Source organism: Chiloscyllium punctatum, chromosome 40 (genome assembly GCF_047496795.1).
Source record: "Chiloscyllium punctatum isolate Juve2018m chromosome 40, sChiPun1.3, whole genome shotgun sequence".
Taxonomy (NCBI): Eukaryota; Metazoa; Chordata; class Chondrichthyes; order Orectolobiformes; family Hemiscylliidae; genus Chiloscyllium; species Chiloscyllium punctatum.
Genome location: NC_092778.1, coordinates 10,007,185 through 10,025,282, shown reverse-complemented (window position 1 = coordinate 10,025,282; position 18,098 = coordinate 10,007,185). Strand labels below are relative to the sequence as shown.

At 41.4% G+C, this 18,098-nt stretch overlaps 2 protein-coding genes across 4 annotated transcripts in view; one reads left to right on the top strand and one right to left on the bottom strand.

Annotated features, from left to right (window-relative positions):
• Positions 1-18,098, top strand: part of chlsn (cholesin) — a 416,204-nt gene that overhangs the window by 274,837 nt on the left and 123,269 nt on the right. The gene's annotated exons all lie outside the window — the stretch shown is intronic.
• The window catches only part of gpr146 (G protein-coupled receptor 146), a 109,271-nt gene that overhangs the window by 8,470 nt on the left and 82,703 nt on the right, over positions 1-18,098 (bottom strand). The window contains exon 1 of one of the 3 annotated variants that reach the window (XM_072559280.1): positions 3,142-3,265. The exons of the other annotated variants lie outside the window; for them this stretch is intronic. The gene's annotated coding sequence lies outside the window, so the exon portion shown is untranslated. Of the gene's footprint in view, positions 1-3,141; positions 3,266-18,098 lie in introns of those variants that run through there. 3 annotated transcript variants of the gene reach the window in all.

Below are 18,098 nucleotides of genomic sequence, written 5' to 3'. Positions count from 1 at the left end.
TTAAAAAAACTGTGGTGAATGTCCGCTAGGGAGAGTGTTTCTTGGATCAGTCCTTGAAAGAGAATTAATTTATCCCAACTGATAACTTTTAGGCTTGCAAAATCACTTTAACAGATGTGCATGTTGTTTAAGACAGAACTGATCATCTTATCCAAGCATGGTTAACAGATATCAACTCTTACCAGATTGAAATAATTAATATGTCACTTGTGTTTATAATCTATGGCCTTTTCAATTGTCCGGTCAAACCGCTGGCAATTGTGCTTTATCTTAAAGGAGAATGAATTTCTTGGCCAAGTTTTTTTAATCATTAAGATATGTTGTATCTTTCTGTATCATTTTGGTACTTAAACAGGAAGAAAGAATAGGGTGATAAACTTGCTGCCTAACTAATGTTCTTTAATTGTACCATTTCCTGGATTGGAAGCTGGAATGACTTTTTTGTGTTTATCAGCAACATAAAGCTTTTCAAAATGAATGAAACATCTAGACTTGATCATTCTACTGATCATTTTGCTTCTATGTCTCAGTAAAAAATCAAATGAGTACTTTTCAACTTGTGCTGTTTATCACTATATTAATTTTGGATACCCTGGGTGTAGCATATGGCATTTCAAACATTGTGTGTGTAAACAATGAAAGGATTTGTCATTGACCCCGAGCATACAACCCAAATATAGCATTTGCATAAGTTCGCATTTCAGTTCATTGAATGTGAGGACTTTTGTGGTGGACACAAATTTAAAAGAAAATAATTGGGAGAAGGTTCAAATCATTTGAACATATACTTAGATACTATCAGTTTGTTTCAGTAGTTCTGTTGGATATTAAGCATCCCATGGGACACTGTTGTTCTCCTAGTTGCAACCTCCAAAAGCAGTTACCTTGTTATGTTGGAGAACAGCAATGTCCATTTACAGTTCAGAAGAAATTCATTGTGTGAAATACTTCCTGATGGTTTGTTGTGATAAAACATCATATAAATGCACATTGCTTAGACTGCTGCCTGGTGAACATTCCATTCCATTCTATTCATTCATCTCAGTGACCATACTGTGGGGTCCAATGTTGTAGTGATTACAGGACTGGATTAGAAAACAGGAGGAATCCAGTGTCTTAATAGTAATGAGAATGTCAGAGAGAACTTAAAATTTTACATAATGGCACAAGGTCCGTTGTCAATATTGTGAGGTATCCAGCTACAAAATAGACTCAACAAGACTTTTGTACAATGGGTTTGGGTATTTGTGATGATTAAAATGGAGGCATCTGGTATGGGGGCACTCCTTCCTTGTACTTGCCTTTGAGATCATAAAGCAATGTAATGCAACTTATAAAAGTGCTCAGATCGAATGAAAGACTGAACTGAGAGCTTTTATTTGCACTACTGGTGCTCAAAATCAAATAAAGTACATTCAGTGTATCAGAATTGTCAATTCTGCTTTCATAATTTCTTGTGAAATTCTTAAAGTAGTAATTGCTTTGCCATTATGAAAACACTCACTTCAATTAGTACAAGCGTCAGACCACAGGTTCCACTGACATATACACACCTGTATCTGAAATGCTAAGTAAAATAACAGTTGTTTCCCACAAGATATTGATGCACTTTCAAAACCTTTGATGCTCCCACTAGACAGGCAATTATAAATGAGTCTATCTATGAGTTGTAAACATCTGCAAACCAACTTCCCAGCTTAACTAACATACCCACAACAACTGCAACCGACACCCGAGCTACAAATCTTTACATAAGTCTATCTATGATTCTAAGACAGATTGTTGCTGAAGTATTTAAAAGAAGACAACTTTGTTTACTTAACCAAACTTTCATTTATAAAGCACATTTTTAAAGTATGTAATCACCCCAAAAGAATCCATAAGAGTGCTGCCAGACAACATTTGACACTGAGCTTATAAAGCGATGTTAAGACAGGTTCTTGTTAAAGAGGTAATTTTAAAGTAAAACAAAAAAACGTGCCTGCTGGAAATCTAAAAAAAAACAGAAAACACTAGAGAGACTTAGCAGATCTGGCAGCATCTGTGGAGCCTGAAATGTTAACTCTGCTTTCTCTCCACAGACTTAGTTCTAAGGAGTGTCTTGTAGGAACGAGATGTAAAGGGGTAAATGCAGATATTCTAACTTTAAGTCTCACCCTCTTCTTGACTTGTAAAAGTTATGACCTGCTGAAGTGCTGGACCAAGCAGTCTTTCAATCCTTCACCCAAGTGAGTGCAACCCTGGTGGGAACTTTGAATGTGATTGCTGATGGGCTATTCCAACTATCTTTATCCCAAAGGTCCCAGTGCACTTACTCTCTTTTTAGCAGTGGAGCCTTTAATCAGTCTGTAAATTTGGTAATACCTCTGTATGATAGTCAGACCAAATCTGATGACTTTTGTTCTTTTGGTGTCATTTCTTAAAATTCAATTCCTGAACAATTGTTTTCTCCTCAAGATTACTGTTTATCACTTGGTGCATGAAAGTATTTGAGTAGCATTTTTTTTTGTGACTTGTACCAAACTGTAGTACGTGCTATATTTAAAATAGCACAAATGATGAATCCAACTGCCAAGTGAGAAATGTTAGCCTGAGATGGAGAAACGGTGTATAAGGGTCACATAATATCATAGTGGTAAACGTAAGGTGTCATTTTTTCCAAACATTCCAAACTGTAGAACACTGTTTAATCACTAGAGGAGGCATGTATTTTTAGATCAGTTGAAAACACGTTAAACAAAGCTAAGATAATTCTCTTTCTGATAGCAAATAATACATGGAATGTGCACAATTGTTCAGCGCTGATCTAGTGCCACATACAATAAAGACTTAATTTCAGTTCCCTGTCTGCTGTCACTCTGGTTTTATTTCCAGGCCCATGCTTGTTGGAATATCAGTATATTACAACAGTTTAGACAGTTAGTTTGTTCACTAATTGTAAATACTTGTTTAACTTGTTCCAGTGGTCACTGGTCACCAGCAACTGTTAGAATTTATAAATCGAATCTACTTTAATATAGGATTGCGAAAGCTTACATGGAAAATATTAACCTTTCGAGCCTTGTATTGTGCTTCTAACAAACTTTGCTGCTCCAAATATATACTCCAAGCAAATGTAAAAGGGTGGCAAATGTTTAGTACCTGTCCAAGAGGTATGTCCAGTTTGATTACTTTAACCCCATAAGAAAATCCAACACCTTCTCCTCTTTATGTGCTATCGTTGCTGAGCCTTAAAAATGTGCCATCAGTCTTTGCTTCTCAACCGTTAACATAGACAAGAGTAAACCTAATGCTGATCGGAAGTGAGTTGCACTGAAGGCGTTTTCCTGTCAGTGCTGGTTTTCTCCACTCTTCAGTTTTGCTATTAGTTAGCACAATGTGGTGTGATGCACTTGGAACTATATTTGTGTGTGTGTGTTTTTTTGTGTTTTTTTTTCCTCTGTTAATGAGTCATAAATGTTTTAAGGTTGGCTTGGCAAATTACTAACAAACCCTTCCCATTTTGTGTAAAAGAACACAAAAATGCAGCTGAAGGAAATGATTATGGAATTGAAGTGCACTTTGACTCCATTGGTTCAAAACAAACTTTTTTTTAACACAGCTGACTTTTCAACAGGAAAGGTTAACCCTTTTGGTGCTGAAGGAATCTTTAAATTTAGCCTGATATTCAGAAAAGTGTGCTTGTATGAATGCCAGTGTAAGTTTTTACTGTTCAGAAGTTGGAATACATTCGTTTTCTGAGACTCCTGACCATATACCTGCATCATCATTAAGTCCACTTGTTTCCATTTCTATAAGATTACCTGCCTTCACCCTTACCTCATTCATGTACTTGTTACCTGTTAATTTGACTATTACAATGCAGTTTTGACGGGCACTTGTATTTGACTCAAAAATTTGAGGGTCACTCAAACTCTGTTGCTTGAGTCCTTACGCACACCAAGTACTGTTTAGCTATTATACCTTGCTTGCTGGTCTAGATTATTTCCCAGTAAGGGAATAATTCAATTTCAAAACTTTCATCCTTATTTTCAAACTGCTTCATGGCTTTGTCCCTAATCTATCTCTAACCTCCTCCAGTCCTTCAACCCTTTGGGATACTTGCATTCCTCAAATTAGGGTTTCTTAAGAATTTCTAATTTTATCATTGGGAGCCACACTTTCAGATATTCAGGCCCTAATCTCTGGAAATCCCATCCTAAATCTCTTTGGTTTTGTCCCCTCTGTCAAGATAGTGCTTAAACTCTAACTTTTTGATGCAGCCCTATGCCTGTTTATATGATGTGGTGTCAGATTATGCTCCTATAAAACTCCTTATCATGCATTATCAAATTAAAGATGCTTTATAAACGTAAGGTATTTTCCATTTTACTGCCTTAACTAAATTAGTGGAACAAATCAAGAATCTATGTGTAAGGCTCAATGATGGATAGCATGACTCACTGAACCCACAGAGCCAATTTGAAGGCACAGAGTTCTTTAATATTAATGTGCCAACTTTATTAAAATGCAAAGTACAAACTACAGTACAAGTGCAATATATTGTGAAGTTTTGTTCTAACACTCTGAGCTTTCACTGCCCAGTGCTGTTAGTGCGGTTGGTGGCTTCCTTCTTTTGTATCTCTTTTCACTTCTAGGTTTTTGCTTCCTGATTTTGATTGTCTACTCATTACAGTTGTGTCTTTGGTTGCTGCGATCCCAAACTCTGAAATTCCCACTCTCTATATCTCTCTCCTTCTTTAAGAGTTTTTTTTGCAAGTTACCTCTTTGACCAAGCTTTTAATCATCTGCTGTGATGTCTCTTAGAATGGATTTTGTCATAAAAGGATATCATTCAACATATGAAGTGCTGGTTCCCTGAAGAAACAATTCAGTTAGTCCCATCCTGCACCAATGTTTCATGGATTGTCAAAGATATTGTCATGTTAGCCTTGACATACCAACTGAAGTTTTAATTGTAATTTCTTTCTCCTTCCTGTTTTGTTGTGCCGTATTCTGTTGGGGCAGATGGCAGACAACTATATTCCAACCAACTAATTGCTGGAAAGAACGCAAGGAAGATCTAAGGTTACTTACAGTGTGTTTAATATTTTGATCCTGTAATTAATCGTTTGATGCATGTCATCAAATCAGCAAGATTATTCATACAAATAATGCTTATGCCTTTAACACTTATTACTTTTTGAATATGAAATCACTTCACAACAGCTGAATTGCACTTCTTAATGTCCTTTCACCAGTTTTGACTTTGCCTCGATCAGACTCAGTAGGTGAGAGAGAAGGTATAGTCCATGAATATTTGTTTCACCTGTTATATTTCAATCACATCAATAGTGCAAACAATCATTTAACCAGTTTTGAAATATAATCTCATTAACATACTACACAGGTTGGCTAGCCATAGCCAAAGAAGAAATTATTAGTACAGTGGGTAAGTAAGAATTAGTTACACCAATCAGATTTTGTTCTGTTTATGTTTGATTGTTCAGTTTTTTTGCAGTGACGAATTGGGTGGTAGTGGCTGGTGATTACTGTGCCTAAGGGAAATTATACCTGCCATTCAGTTTAAAAGCTATTAATCCCAGTTACAGAATATTCCAGGTTTAAATCCCAAGCTCTGCTATTTCACATAAGTAATTAAGAGTTTCATGAGTATAATTCATATTCTGATCTTGTTTATCTGGCATGGAATTTTTTCTGGATGATGCCTACTTGAGACTAATATATAGCTTAGAAGGAATAAATATAGACTTGCTATTCTCATGCAGTTTTGTGACTTAAGGACATAGAGTTATACAACTAATTAAATATTTTTAACGTGTAGTCAATGTAATATGAGAAGTTTCTGCAATATGTGCACAGCATGATCCCATTAATAACAATGATCTAGTAATTTGTTTTACTAATATAGGTTGAGGGATAAATATTGGTCAAGGCACCAGAGCAAACTCCTAGTTTTCTTTGAATAGAGCAGTGTGACGATTTGCATAGGCCTGAGAGCACAGACAGGGCTTTGGTTCAGTGCCTCATCTGAAAGCTGGTATCTCTGACAGTAAACATTCCCTCGCTGCATTGGACTGTCCATCTACATTATATGTGCAAATGTCTGGTCCCTAATTCCCTGGTCCAGATGTGGCAGTGCTAATGCTGTGCCACCTGTGTGGAAAATTCATTGCTGAAGGTGTTGAGAAATAAAAATCTATGATGTGAGGCAGTAGCTTCACAGTTAAAACTCATTCTTTGCACCTTGTAATGTGAACCACAATTTAATTTGGAGAGTTCCTGAAAAGAATCCTAGCATTATGCTTTCGTAACTCAAATCGCAGAAAAAAAATGCCTGTCCCTTGCTTTGTACTTTGTCAGTGTCCCAAGTTGTTTCTAGCTCTTCTCGAGTCCTGCATAAATATTGATATGATTTTACATTGTTTTAATCAGCATTTGTCTCATCAGAAGCTTCGGGACCATAGATCATCTATTGCCATTACAACCTTTTTTCCCAGGCATCTTTCAACTATTAAAAGTTCCAAGAATATCCTTGTATTGAGTCTAATTGGCAGTGACGAGGATCCAGTCACTAGATGGTACCATGACTTGGCACTTTCTATCAAATTCTTTGTGAATCAATTTGTAACAGAGTCTGTAATTTTTCATACTGTATTAAACTAGTTTAATTATTCCAGTTAACTGACAATCTATCTTATTCTAACAAATTAATTGCCTTTGTTTGCTGCAATGGAGTTGCAGTCAGTCTTTGCCAGAAAAAAACTTTGTCTAATTCAATGTTATAGGTTACAAATTCTACCACAAAACGTGTCTCTGCATTTAAGTCAGTTTGCAATTTGCCTTGATTTTTCTTTCCTTCCCCGTGATTACACATTGTTTCCACTGTTATGAATTAGAGTGGTGCTGGAAAAGCACAGCAGTTCCGGCAACATCTGAGAAGCAGGAAAATTGACTTTCGGGCAAAAGCCCTTCATCAGGAATACAGGCACAGTGCCTGAAGGGTGGAGAGATAAATGAGGGGAGGGTGGGGGTGGGGAGAAAGTAGCATAGAGTACAATAGGTGAGTGGGGGTGGGGATGGAGGTGATAAATCAGGGAGGAAGGTGGGGGAAGGTAGCAAAGTGTGCAGTGGGTGAATGGGGATGGGGATGAAGATGATCGGTCAGAGAGGAGGGTGGAGCGGATAGGTGGGAAGGAAGATAGACAGGACAAGTCATGGGGACAGTGTTGAGCTGGAAGTTTGGAGCTGGGGGTGAGGCGGGGGAAGGGGAAATGAGGAAACTGGTTAAGTCCACATAGAACACTTCAACCCCAGGGCATCAGAGGCGGAAGGTGAGGCGTTCTTCCTCCAGGCGTCGGATGGTGAGGGAGTGGTGGTGAAGGAGGCCCAGGACCTGCATTTCCTTGGCTGAGTGGGAGGGGGAGTTGAAATTTTGGGCCACAGGGTGGTGTGGTTTATTGGGGTGCGGGTGTCCCAGAGATGTTCCCTAAAGCGCTCTGCTAGGAGGCGTCCAGTCTCCCCAATGTAGAGGAGACCGCATCGGGAGCAACGAATGCAATAAATGATATTGGTGGATGTGCAGGTAAAAGTTTGATGGATGTGGAAGGCTCCTTTGGGGCCTTGGATGGAGATGAGGGAGGAGGTATGGGCGCAGGCTTTGCAATTCATGCGGTGGCAGGGGAAGGTGCCAGGATGGGAGGGTGGGTTGTTGGGGGAGGGGGTGGGGAATGGGTTGTTGGGGGAGGGGGTGGGGGGGGGGCGTGGACCTGACCAGGTAGTCACAGAGGGAACGGTCTTTGTGGAAGGCGGAAAGGGATGGGGAGGGAAATATATCCCTGGTGGTGGTGGTGGGGTCCGTTTGGAGATGGTGGAAATGTCGTCGGTTGATTTGGTTTATGCGAAGGTTGGTAGGGTGGAAGGTGAGCACTAGGGGCGTTCACCGCTGCTCCCTCACCACCCGACGCCTGGAGGAAAAACACCTCATCTTCAACCTCGGAACCCTCCAACCCCAGGGCATCAATGTGGACTTCACCAGTTTCCTCATTTCCCCTTTCCCACCTCACCCCAGCTCCAAACTTCCAGCACAGCACTGTCCCCATTACGTGTCCTACCTGTCTATCTTCCTTTCCACCTATCCACTCCACCCTCCTCTCTGACCTATCACCTTCATCCCCACCCCATTCACCCATTGCACTCTTTGCTACCTTACCCCACCCTCCTCCCTGACCTATCACTTCCATCCCCACCCCCACTCACCTATTGTACTCTATGGTTAAAAACAATAACTGCAGATGCTGGAAACCAGATTCTGGATTAGTGGTGCTGGAAGAACACAGCAGTTCAGGCAGCATCCGAGGAGCAGTAAAATCGACGTTTCGGGCAAAAGCTTTATTCCTGACGAAGGGCTTTTGCCCGAAACGCCGATTTTACTGCTCCTCGGATGCTGCCTGAACTGCTGTGCTCTTCCAGCACCACTAATCCAGAACATTGTACTCTATGCTACTTTCTCCCCATCCCCACCCTCCTCTCATTTATCCCTCCACCCTTCAGGCACTCTGCCTGTATTCCTGATGAAGGGCCTTTGCCCGAAATGTCGATTTTCCTGCTCCTCAGATGCTGCCTGAACTGCTGTGCTTTTCCAGCACCACTCTAATCCAGAATCTGGTGTCCAGCATCTGCAGTCATTGTTTTTCCCTCGTTTTTTCCACTGTTATGAGCTTGACCATTTGCAAGATGAGAAAGGAAAGGTCAGAATTTAGTCATTTAGACCATTCAGTTATGAGAATGTGATTGAGTAATGTTCTTAAAGTGAATAGTGACTCTATTTAAAACAGGCCAATCATCTACTAATCTGGCATTCCTTGGATTGCAGCTGAATGTCTACATTATAGCCATTGTAATAATGCTTTAGAACAATGTGTCTTGTTTTCAGCAATGAACTCAGAAATGAATGCAAGCACAACATTTATTAAATAGTTTGGTCTGTTTATTCATCTGTGATGTTTCTTCAACACTTTGCACTTTTTAGAATGTGGGTGTGAAAAGAATGCACAACAGGTCAGTTAGTGCTTGGGAACTAGAGTGAGGCCAAGACTTAATATTGGGTGTTTGCATCATTTTGCAATTAAGGATTCAAGATGAAAGATTAATTTAATTTTTTACCCCTGGGTTTATTTCAAATTTATATTGCATTGCATTGAATCTACAGCATCAAAAAGGGCATTCAACCCACCAATCAAGGCCAAAAACCACACCTCTCTCCATCTAACCTGAAAGGTATATGTAGTAATTGGAAGGAGGGTGGCCAGGTGGCTCTCATTGAGTATGAGTTCCCTGATTGTGACCATTAACTTGGGTCCATCAGGGACTAGTGGCTGACAGGTATAAACAGGATTCTCAGGAATTCTTGTCACTGTCTGGACTGGCTCTGAGCTAGCGGGTCAGAGTCCTTGTACTGTGGATTTGAAAATAAAGAATTAATTGGTAACAGGATACAGGCCTCCATGGAGTTAGTTCAGTGGTGATGTTAGAAAACAGTATGCTCCTGGAAACAATTTGATCGGAATAGTTGTCTCTGAGTTGGGTAAGCATTTCTGACACCATGCCTCTATTTCGGAAGCTTGATTTGTTTGATCCTGCCATCGAAGTCTGGGCCCAGTGTGTGGAACGAATGTGTTATTTCTTCTGAGCAAATGACATTGATGCAGAAGAAAATTAATGAGTAATACTTCCGGCAGCCTGTGGACCTGCACTATTTTCTGTTATTAGGAGCTTAACTTTCTCTGAGGCATCAGATATGAAAACCTTTAAAGAGTTGACAGATTTAGTTAAGGAAGATTATGACCCCAAATCTCCACTTAATTCTGAGACGCTACCAGTTTTATTCGGCAGTTCGAGAACCAGGAGAATCCATATCAGGGTATTTTACAAGGTTGATTGTCAGAGGCATGTAATTTTGGGGTTTGAGTCGAGTGGTGCTGGAAAAGCACAGCAGGACAGGCAGCATCCAAGGAGCAGGAAATATCGATGTTTCGGGCAAAAGCCCTTCATCAGGACAACACCACTCTAATCTCTAGCATCACTTCCATTGGAACATTCTGTAGCTCACATGCTCAATTGTCACAATTTCTAATGATAAAGCCAGTTGTAGATCTGGTTTGAAGTCCATTGGACTTCAACTAGTAGGCACTTTTACATGGTTACATCAGTAATCCCTCATATAAAACGATCTCACAGCATCTCATTCAGGGTTAACCCACTTTTGCTGCATGTAATTTTGGGTTAACCCTGAATGAGATGCTGTGAGATCGTTTTATATGAGGGATTACTGATGTAACCATGTAAAAGTGCCTACTAGTTGAAGTCCAATGGACTTCAAACCAGATCTACAACTGGCTTTATCATTAGAAATTGTGACAATTGAGCATGTGAGCTACAGAATGTTCCAATGGAAGTGAACGCCCTCATCGTTCGACTGACATAGGCTGAGCAGAAGGACCCTAAGTCAGCCCACAGCAAAACTCCAAAATAAAGCCAAGCCCCAGCCAAATGGCTGAAATGTTCTTCAGGATCCAGGCTGGCAAACCATTGTAATTGCTGCCGGTATGTGGACTCAAGACAGTAAGGGAGGCCTTCGAAGCCTGGCTTGAGTCAGAAAACTCACAGGTTGGTATCCAGGAGAGAGGACACTCTGGAAAATCCACCTACATGCGGTTTTGAACAGTTAAATTGCTTAGCAACATCCAAATCAGAACCAATCAAAATAAATGTACGGTTAAATAGTCACCCGGTTTTAATGGAGGTTGATACCAGTGCAGCAGTATCTGTCATTGCAGAACTGGTCTTTAACAAGATTCGCTCTGAACTCTAACAATTAAGATTGCGCAAGACCTCGGCCAGATTGAGAACACAGACCAGGAAACCATTACAGACTAAGGATAACACTTCAGTTCCAGTCTCCTATGCAAAGCAGCTTTGTGCAGTTGCCACTGATTGTAGTAAAAGGCTTGGGCACAAGCCTGATGGACCTGATTCGAAAATGGCATTTTCGAATCAGGTCCATCAGGCTTGTGCCTGAGGGAAACCCTAATTAAATACTTGAAAGATTTTCAGGACAGTCTAGGGACTATCAAATGAGCCAAGATTACCTTACATGCCAACCAGGAAGCAGTTCAGTGATTCTGCGAGGCCGCCCTGTGCCATTTGCCTTACTGGCAAAAGTACAGGCAGAAATCAAAAGACTGGAATGCGAAGGAATAATCAAATCAGTTCATTTTGCAGAATTAGCAGCACCGGTTGTACTGGTTGTGAGGCCTGACTGGTCGGTTTTCCCTTAGTGGAGATGTTAAGCAAATGGTAAACTGCTTCGCACAGCTGAACAAGTACCCAATCCCTCCCATAGAGGATGTATACGCAAATCTGGCAAGGGTGTTGTACTTCACGAAGCTGGACATAAGCCATGTGAACCTGTAGTTGCGACCAGATGAGAAATCCCAGAATTATGCCACAATTAAGATCCATATAGGTTTGTAGCAGTACATGAGACTGCCATGTGGGATATCATCAGTTTGTGCCCTTTTCCAGCAGACAATGGGGAACACTTTACAAGGTCTACTCCAGTTCGCCATTTATCTAGCTGATATACTAATAACTGGGAAGACCAATAAAGAGTAGTTGGAGAAGATTATGGGTCACAGCACTGATCTCTGTGGAACACTACTCGTCATAGATTTCCAGTCAGAAAAACAGTCTTTCTATCTCTCTATCTTCTTGGACTAAGCTAGTTCTATATTTATCTTACCAGCTCACCGTGAATCCCATGAATTAGCCTGACATGACAGACTTGTCAACAGTCTTGCTAAAGTCCATAAAGGCAACATCTACTGCCCATGTCTTATTAATCACTTCCTCAAAAAACTCAATCAAGTTTGAGAGACACGACCTTCTCTACACAAAGCCATAATGCCGATCACTTCAGTCCATATTTTTCCTAATTTGAGTAAGTCATATCCCTAAGAATCTTCCCTAATAATTTCCCTACCACTGACATAAGGCTCAGTGGCCTGTAATTTCTGGGAGTATCTGTTGTCCCTCTTAAAGAAAGAAAAACCAGCAGGAATGCTCCATTCCTCTAGGAATCTCCTGTAACTAAAGAAGATATCATGATTTCATACAAGGCCCCAGCAATTTCCTCACCTGTCTCCCTTTGCATTCACAAATTCCATTAGGTCCTGGGGACTTGTCTGCATTAATGCATTTAAGACAGCCAGCACCATCTTTTTTTTATGTTGACATGCCCCAGAATATCAACATAACCCTTCCTGAGACTCAACATCTACCAGGTCCTTCTCCTGTGTGAATACCAATGCAAAAATTCATTAAAGACCTTACTTACTACTTTTGCCTCCATGCATAAATTCTCTCCTTTGTCCTGAAGTGGGCCTACCTTTTCCTGTCTAGTACAGGTGCTTCTCTTGCTCCTTACATAAAAATCACCTTGGGATTTTCTTATCCTGTTTGCCAAAAGACATTTCATGGCCCCTTTTAGCCATCCTAATTCGTTGTTTAAGTTCTTCCCTGCTATCTTTCTATGCTATAAGGGCTCTATCTGTCTTCAAATTCATTAACTTCCTTTCTCTTTTTGACAAGTAAAAACTTTTTCTCTGCATTTTAGAATCCTCACCAGGTCACTGCTCAGCTATATTTTCAGATGGAAAGCGCCCCCACCTGTCCAGTCTTTCTGAAAAATGTGCCCTCGGCATTCGGATTTTATCATTGTGAATCTTTTTGCAGCTTCACAAGTGCCTCTTATATTGCTTCTTCAATATGAATATTAGAACTGTGCTCGGCCCTCCAAATGTTGTTCAATTAATGTTGCATATCTACTCAGTCTAGTTTATATACTAAACTTTTGTGGTTGGAAGGATCATTTCAGTTTAGAGATAGATGATGTTCCATCCAGGTTCATCAGAATATTTCCAGGATTCCAAGGTGAGGTGAGTTGGCATCAAACTAAATGTGTCTTTCCTTGAACATAAAATTAAGTTTGATAGAAAGTTTTTGGGGTTTCAAAGGAATTGATGAAGCAGGTGGACATAAATAGTTTCCGCTGATGGGCAAGTCTAAGACAAGCAACATTACCTTAAAATCAGAGCTGTCATTCAAGACAGAAGTTAAGAAAAACCTCATCACAAAAAAGATGAAAGAAGTTTTAAAGCTGTAGCTACAAATTCAATTAATAATTTTAAATCTGGGACTCTTTTATATTCTTGCTATTCAAAGGCATTCAAAGGTAATACGTACCTTGAAAGTGGAGTCGCAGATACATAGGATAGTGAAGAAGGCATTTAGTATGCTTTCCTTTATTGGCCAGAGAATTGATGAAGGAGCGGCGGTCCAAAAGCTAGTGTGCTTCCAATTAAACCTGTTGGACTATAACCTGGTGTTGTGTGATTTTTAACTTTGTACACCCCAGTCCAACACTGGCATCTCCAAATCATGAGTGGGATGGATAGGGTAAATAGAAATGATCTTTTCCATGTTGGGGAGTCTAGAACGAGAGGGTATCTAGGTCTAGGCTGAGAGGGGCAAGATTTAAAAGAGGCCTATGGGGCAACATTTTCATGCAGACGGTGGGATGGAAAGAGGTGCCATAGGGAGTAGTGAAGGCTGGTACAATTACAACATTTAAAAGGTATCTGGATGGGTATATGAACAGGAAGGGTTTAGAGGATATGGGCCAATTGCTGGCAAATGGGACCAGATTAAATTAGGATATATCTGATTGGCATGGACAAGTTGAACCAAAGGGTCTGTTTCCATGCTGAACATCTCTCTATGTAACCAAAGCATGGAATTACCATTACAGACCTCACCAGATGGTGGAACATTCTCAAGCAGCTAAATAGCTACTTGTTCTTGAGTACCCCCAATTTCAGACTAGATTATGTGCTCAATCCTACACTGGGAGCTTAGATCCATTGCTTTATGACTCTGAGGTGAGAGTGTTTGACACTGTGCAGATTTGTTAATGGTATCATCTGATCTCTCAAACTGCTATTAATGTGACCTCAAATTGCACCATAAAACAATAGGTGAATCTGAAACATTAAGGAAGGTTCAACATTAACCCTACTAGCATGCTGTATTATTAACATAAAGAGATTGTATTAGTCTTCTAAATATTTTTCTCTAAATTATATGCACAATGCATATATCCCACAGCCAGGATGTGCTGCACTGGGCAGTGAATACTTATTTAAAATTAATTTTGTCTTTACACTTCCAAAAGAATTATAAGCTGTTCAATTTTATTTTAAATGTATGCTATGGCTCAAGTGATTATGATGTACGCATGCCAACACACCTTGCATGTATACAGCACATTAATATAGTAGGTGTCATAAAATACTTTATTGGAGAGTAGTTGGACAAAATTTTCCCAAAAGCCATGTAAGGAGATGACAGACAGTTAACCAAAGCTTTTAGATGAAGAATTTGATTTCCAGGGTGAACTGGAATTGATTTTTTGAGCATTTCTTTTTTAAAATTGTTGAACTCTTACTGTGTACAAAACAGTTATTTTGAGAACTAAAAGTCCCCAGATGGTTTAACCACAAGACAACTTTAAGTTCTGTGGCCAAAGAATCTTTGGGGGTGGGAATTGGGAAAGAAGTATTTCTGATTGTTATATTTCATTATACTGGAATGAATAATGCCATTGTTTTGTTCTTTGCCACAGAGATGATACAATTGCCTATCCACATTATTTTTGGAATGTGGTTGCTATTTCTGGTATTGGGCATCACTGTATACTGAATTCTCGTGCAATTGTTGAATGAAATTACATATGTAGTAATACATTGTGATATTATGTTAAATAAAGATGGGCTTGCATTTATATTTATAATTGTAGCCTTTCATAACCTAGGGACATGCCAAATTGCTTTATAACCAAATAAATACTTTTGAATTATAGTAGATGTTGTGGAAAAAGCATTTGCCAGTTTGCACATAGCAAACTCCTACAATCAGTGATGAGATAATGATTAAATAGTAAGTTTGGCATTACTTGTTAAGGGATAAGTGTTGAAAATTATGGTGCTGGAAAAGCACAGCCGGTCAGGCAGCATCCAAGGAGCAGGAAAATCAATGTTTTGAGCATAAGCTGGAATGTGGTGGTGGGGGTGGTGCCCCAAGGATGCTGACAGATAAATGGGGGACTGGGGGCTGTTGGGGAAAAGTCGCTGGGAATGTGATAGGTAGATGAAGGTGGGGGATGAAGGTGATAGATCAGAGAGGAGGATGGTGTGGATCGTTGGGAAGGAAAATGGACAGATAAGACCATTCAAGAGAGCGGTGCTGAGTTGGGAGGTTGGGACTGGGATAAGATTGGGGGAGGGGGAATGAGGAGACTGGTGAAATCCACATTGATCCCGTGAGGTTGGAAGGTCCCAAGGTGAAAGATGAGGCATTCTTCCTCCAGGCATCGAGTGGCTAGAGTTTGGTGGTGGAGGAGGCCCAAGAATTGCATGTCCTTGGTGGAATGGCAGGGGGAGTTAGTGTTCAGCCACAGAGCAGTGGGATTGTGTAGTCTGTACGTTCCAGAGATGTTCTCTGAAACATTCGCAAGTCGGCGTCCTGTCTCCCCAGTGTAGAGGAGACCACATCAAGAGTAACAGACTTAGTAGATGACGTGTGTGGAGGTGCAGGAAAATCTCTATTGGATGTGGAAGGATCCTTCGGGGCTTGGAAGGAGGCAAGGGGGGAGGTGTGAGTGAAGGTTTTGCACTTCTTGCAGTGACAGGGGAAAGTGCTGGCAGTGGAAGTTGAGTTGGTGGGAGGGTGTGGATCTAACAAGAGAGTAGCAGAGGGAATGATCTCTATGGAATACAGATAGGGAAATATATCCCTAATGGTGGGGTCTGTTTGTAGGTGGCAGAAATGGCAGAGGATGATGCAATGTATCCAGAGGTTGGTAGGGTGGAAGGTGAGGACCAGAGATTCTGTCCTTGTTACGACTGGAGGGGTGAGGTTCAGAGGCAGAGGTTCGGGAAGTGGAGGAGATACGCTGCAGAGCATCATTGACCACATGAGAGGGGAAATTGCGGTCTTTGACAAAGGAGGCCATCTGGGATATTCTTTGATGGAATTGGCCCTCCTGGGAGCAGACGTGATGGAGGCGGAGGAATTAGGAATAAGGGATCGCATTTTTACAGGAGGCAGAGTCGGAGGAGGTGTAGTCTAGGTAGCCGTGGGAGTCGGTGGGTTTGAAGTAGACATCCGTGGTTAGTTCATCATCGGAAATGGAGTTGGAGAGGTCCAGGAAGGGGAGGGAGGTGTCCAAGATGGTCCAGGTGAACTTGAGGTCAGGGTGGAAACGTGTTCATGAAGTTGATGAAGCACGAGGTGGAGCCAGTACAGTCATTGATGTAGCAGAGGAATAGATCGGGAGTGGTGCCAGTGTAGCTGCGGAAGATGGACTGTTCCACGTATCCGATGAAGAGGCAGGCATAGTTGGGGCCCGTGCAGGTGTCCTCCTTTGGTCTGGAGGAAGTGGGAGGATTCAGAGGAGAAATTGTTTAGGGTGAGAACCAGTTCAGCCACTTGAATGGGTGTGTCAGTGGAAGGGTACTGGTTGGGGCAGCGGGAGAGGACGAAATGGAGAGCCTGGAGGCCTTCATCATAAATTCTAGCCAACTGACACCTGGAGGAAGAATGCCTCATCTTCCACCTTGGGACCCTCCAACTATACAGGATCAATGTGAATTTCACCAGTTTCATCATTTCCCCTCCCCCCACCTTATCACATATCCAGTCTTCCAACTCAACACCACCCTCTTGATCTGTCCTATCTGTCCATCTTCCTTCCCAACTATCTGCTCCACCCTCTTCTCTGACCTATCACCATCACCCCCACCTATCGCATTCCTAGCCACCTTCCCCCCAGCCCCACCCCCCACCCATTTATCTCTCAGCCCCCTTGGCCACCACCTCATTCCTCATGAAGAATTTACGCTCAAAACGTTGACTTTTCTGCTCCTTGGATGCTGCCTGACCTGCTGTGCTTTTCCAGCACCTCACTCTTCGACTCTGATCTCCAGCATCTGCAGTCCTCACTTTCTCCTCAGGGATAAGTGTAGACCAGCTTCCCTCCCATTTTCTAAGTGGGATTTTGTGCATCCACCTGGAAGTACCATCTCAGTTATTCATGCTATTACGTGAAAAAGACTCATGGTTGATCCCACAACTTTCCAACTTGAAAGATTAGAATGCTACAGCTGGCATTGTAAGATGGGGCAAAAAGTCCCATCAGATATTCTGGACTAAAACCCTCTGAACTTGGGACATGAGTTTGTAGAATTCACATTTGAACGAAGAGTCACTGACCTCTCTGGCTGAGACAGACTAGGCAATATGCAAGCCTCGGGGCAGCTGTCTGGAACAGAGGTTTAAGCTAAAGGAAGACTCCCACAAACACCTCGCCTAAAAGGCAATGAACACCGTCCTGCAGAGCAAACAACAGAGACATTCTGGAGCCTACAAAATTATGAAACCATTCAACTTTTAATCATTTGCTCGGATACAGAGATAATGAGCAGTCTACACCATTGTATGCCATACGAACCTGTTCGCTGTGAATGGGAAGGCCTTCCAGCAACATCGTAACCTAATCCCATCCATGAGAAAGCATGGACATTCAAAACTATCGGAGACCCACTCACTTTAATTGGAGAACCATTCACACCTCATCTAATACTCAGGAAGACCATTCAACCCAGAGAGGAGGTACAACAGCTCAGTGATCAAATCCAGATTTGGCGGGTGATAAGGGAATCTGACAGTCAGTATAACTGGGGAACTCTGAGCGTGCAATAAGGGACACTGACAGTCAGTATAACTGGGGAACCCTGAGCGGGCAATAAGGGACACTGACAGTCAGTATAACTGTGGAACCCTAAGTGGGAGATAAGGGAATCCGACAGTCAGTATAACTCAGGAACTCTGAGCGGGCGATAAGGGAATCTGACAGTCAGTATAACTGGGGAACCCAGACCCCTGGGGTTTGTTCATCAAGAGATCCGGCCAGCATCAAC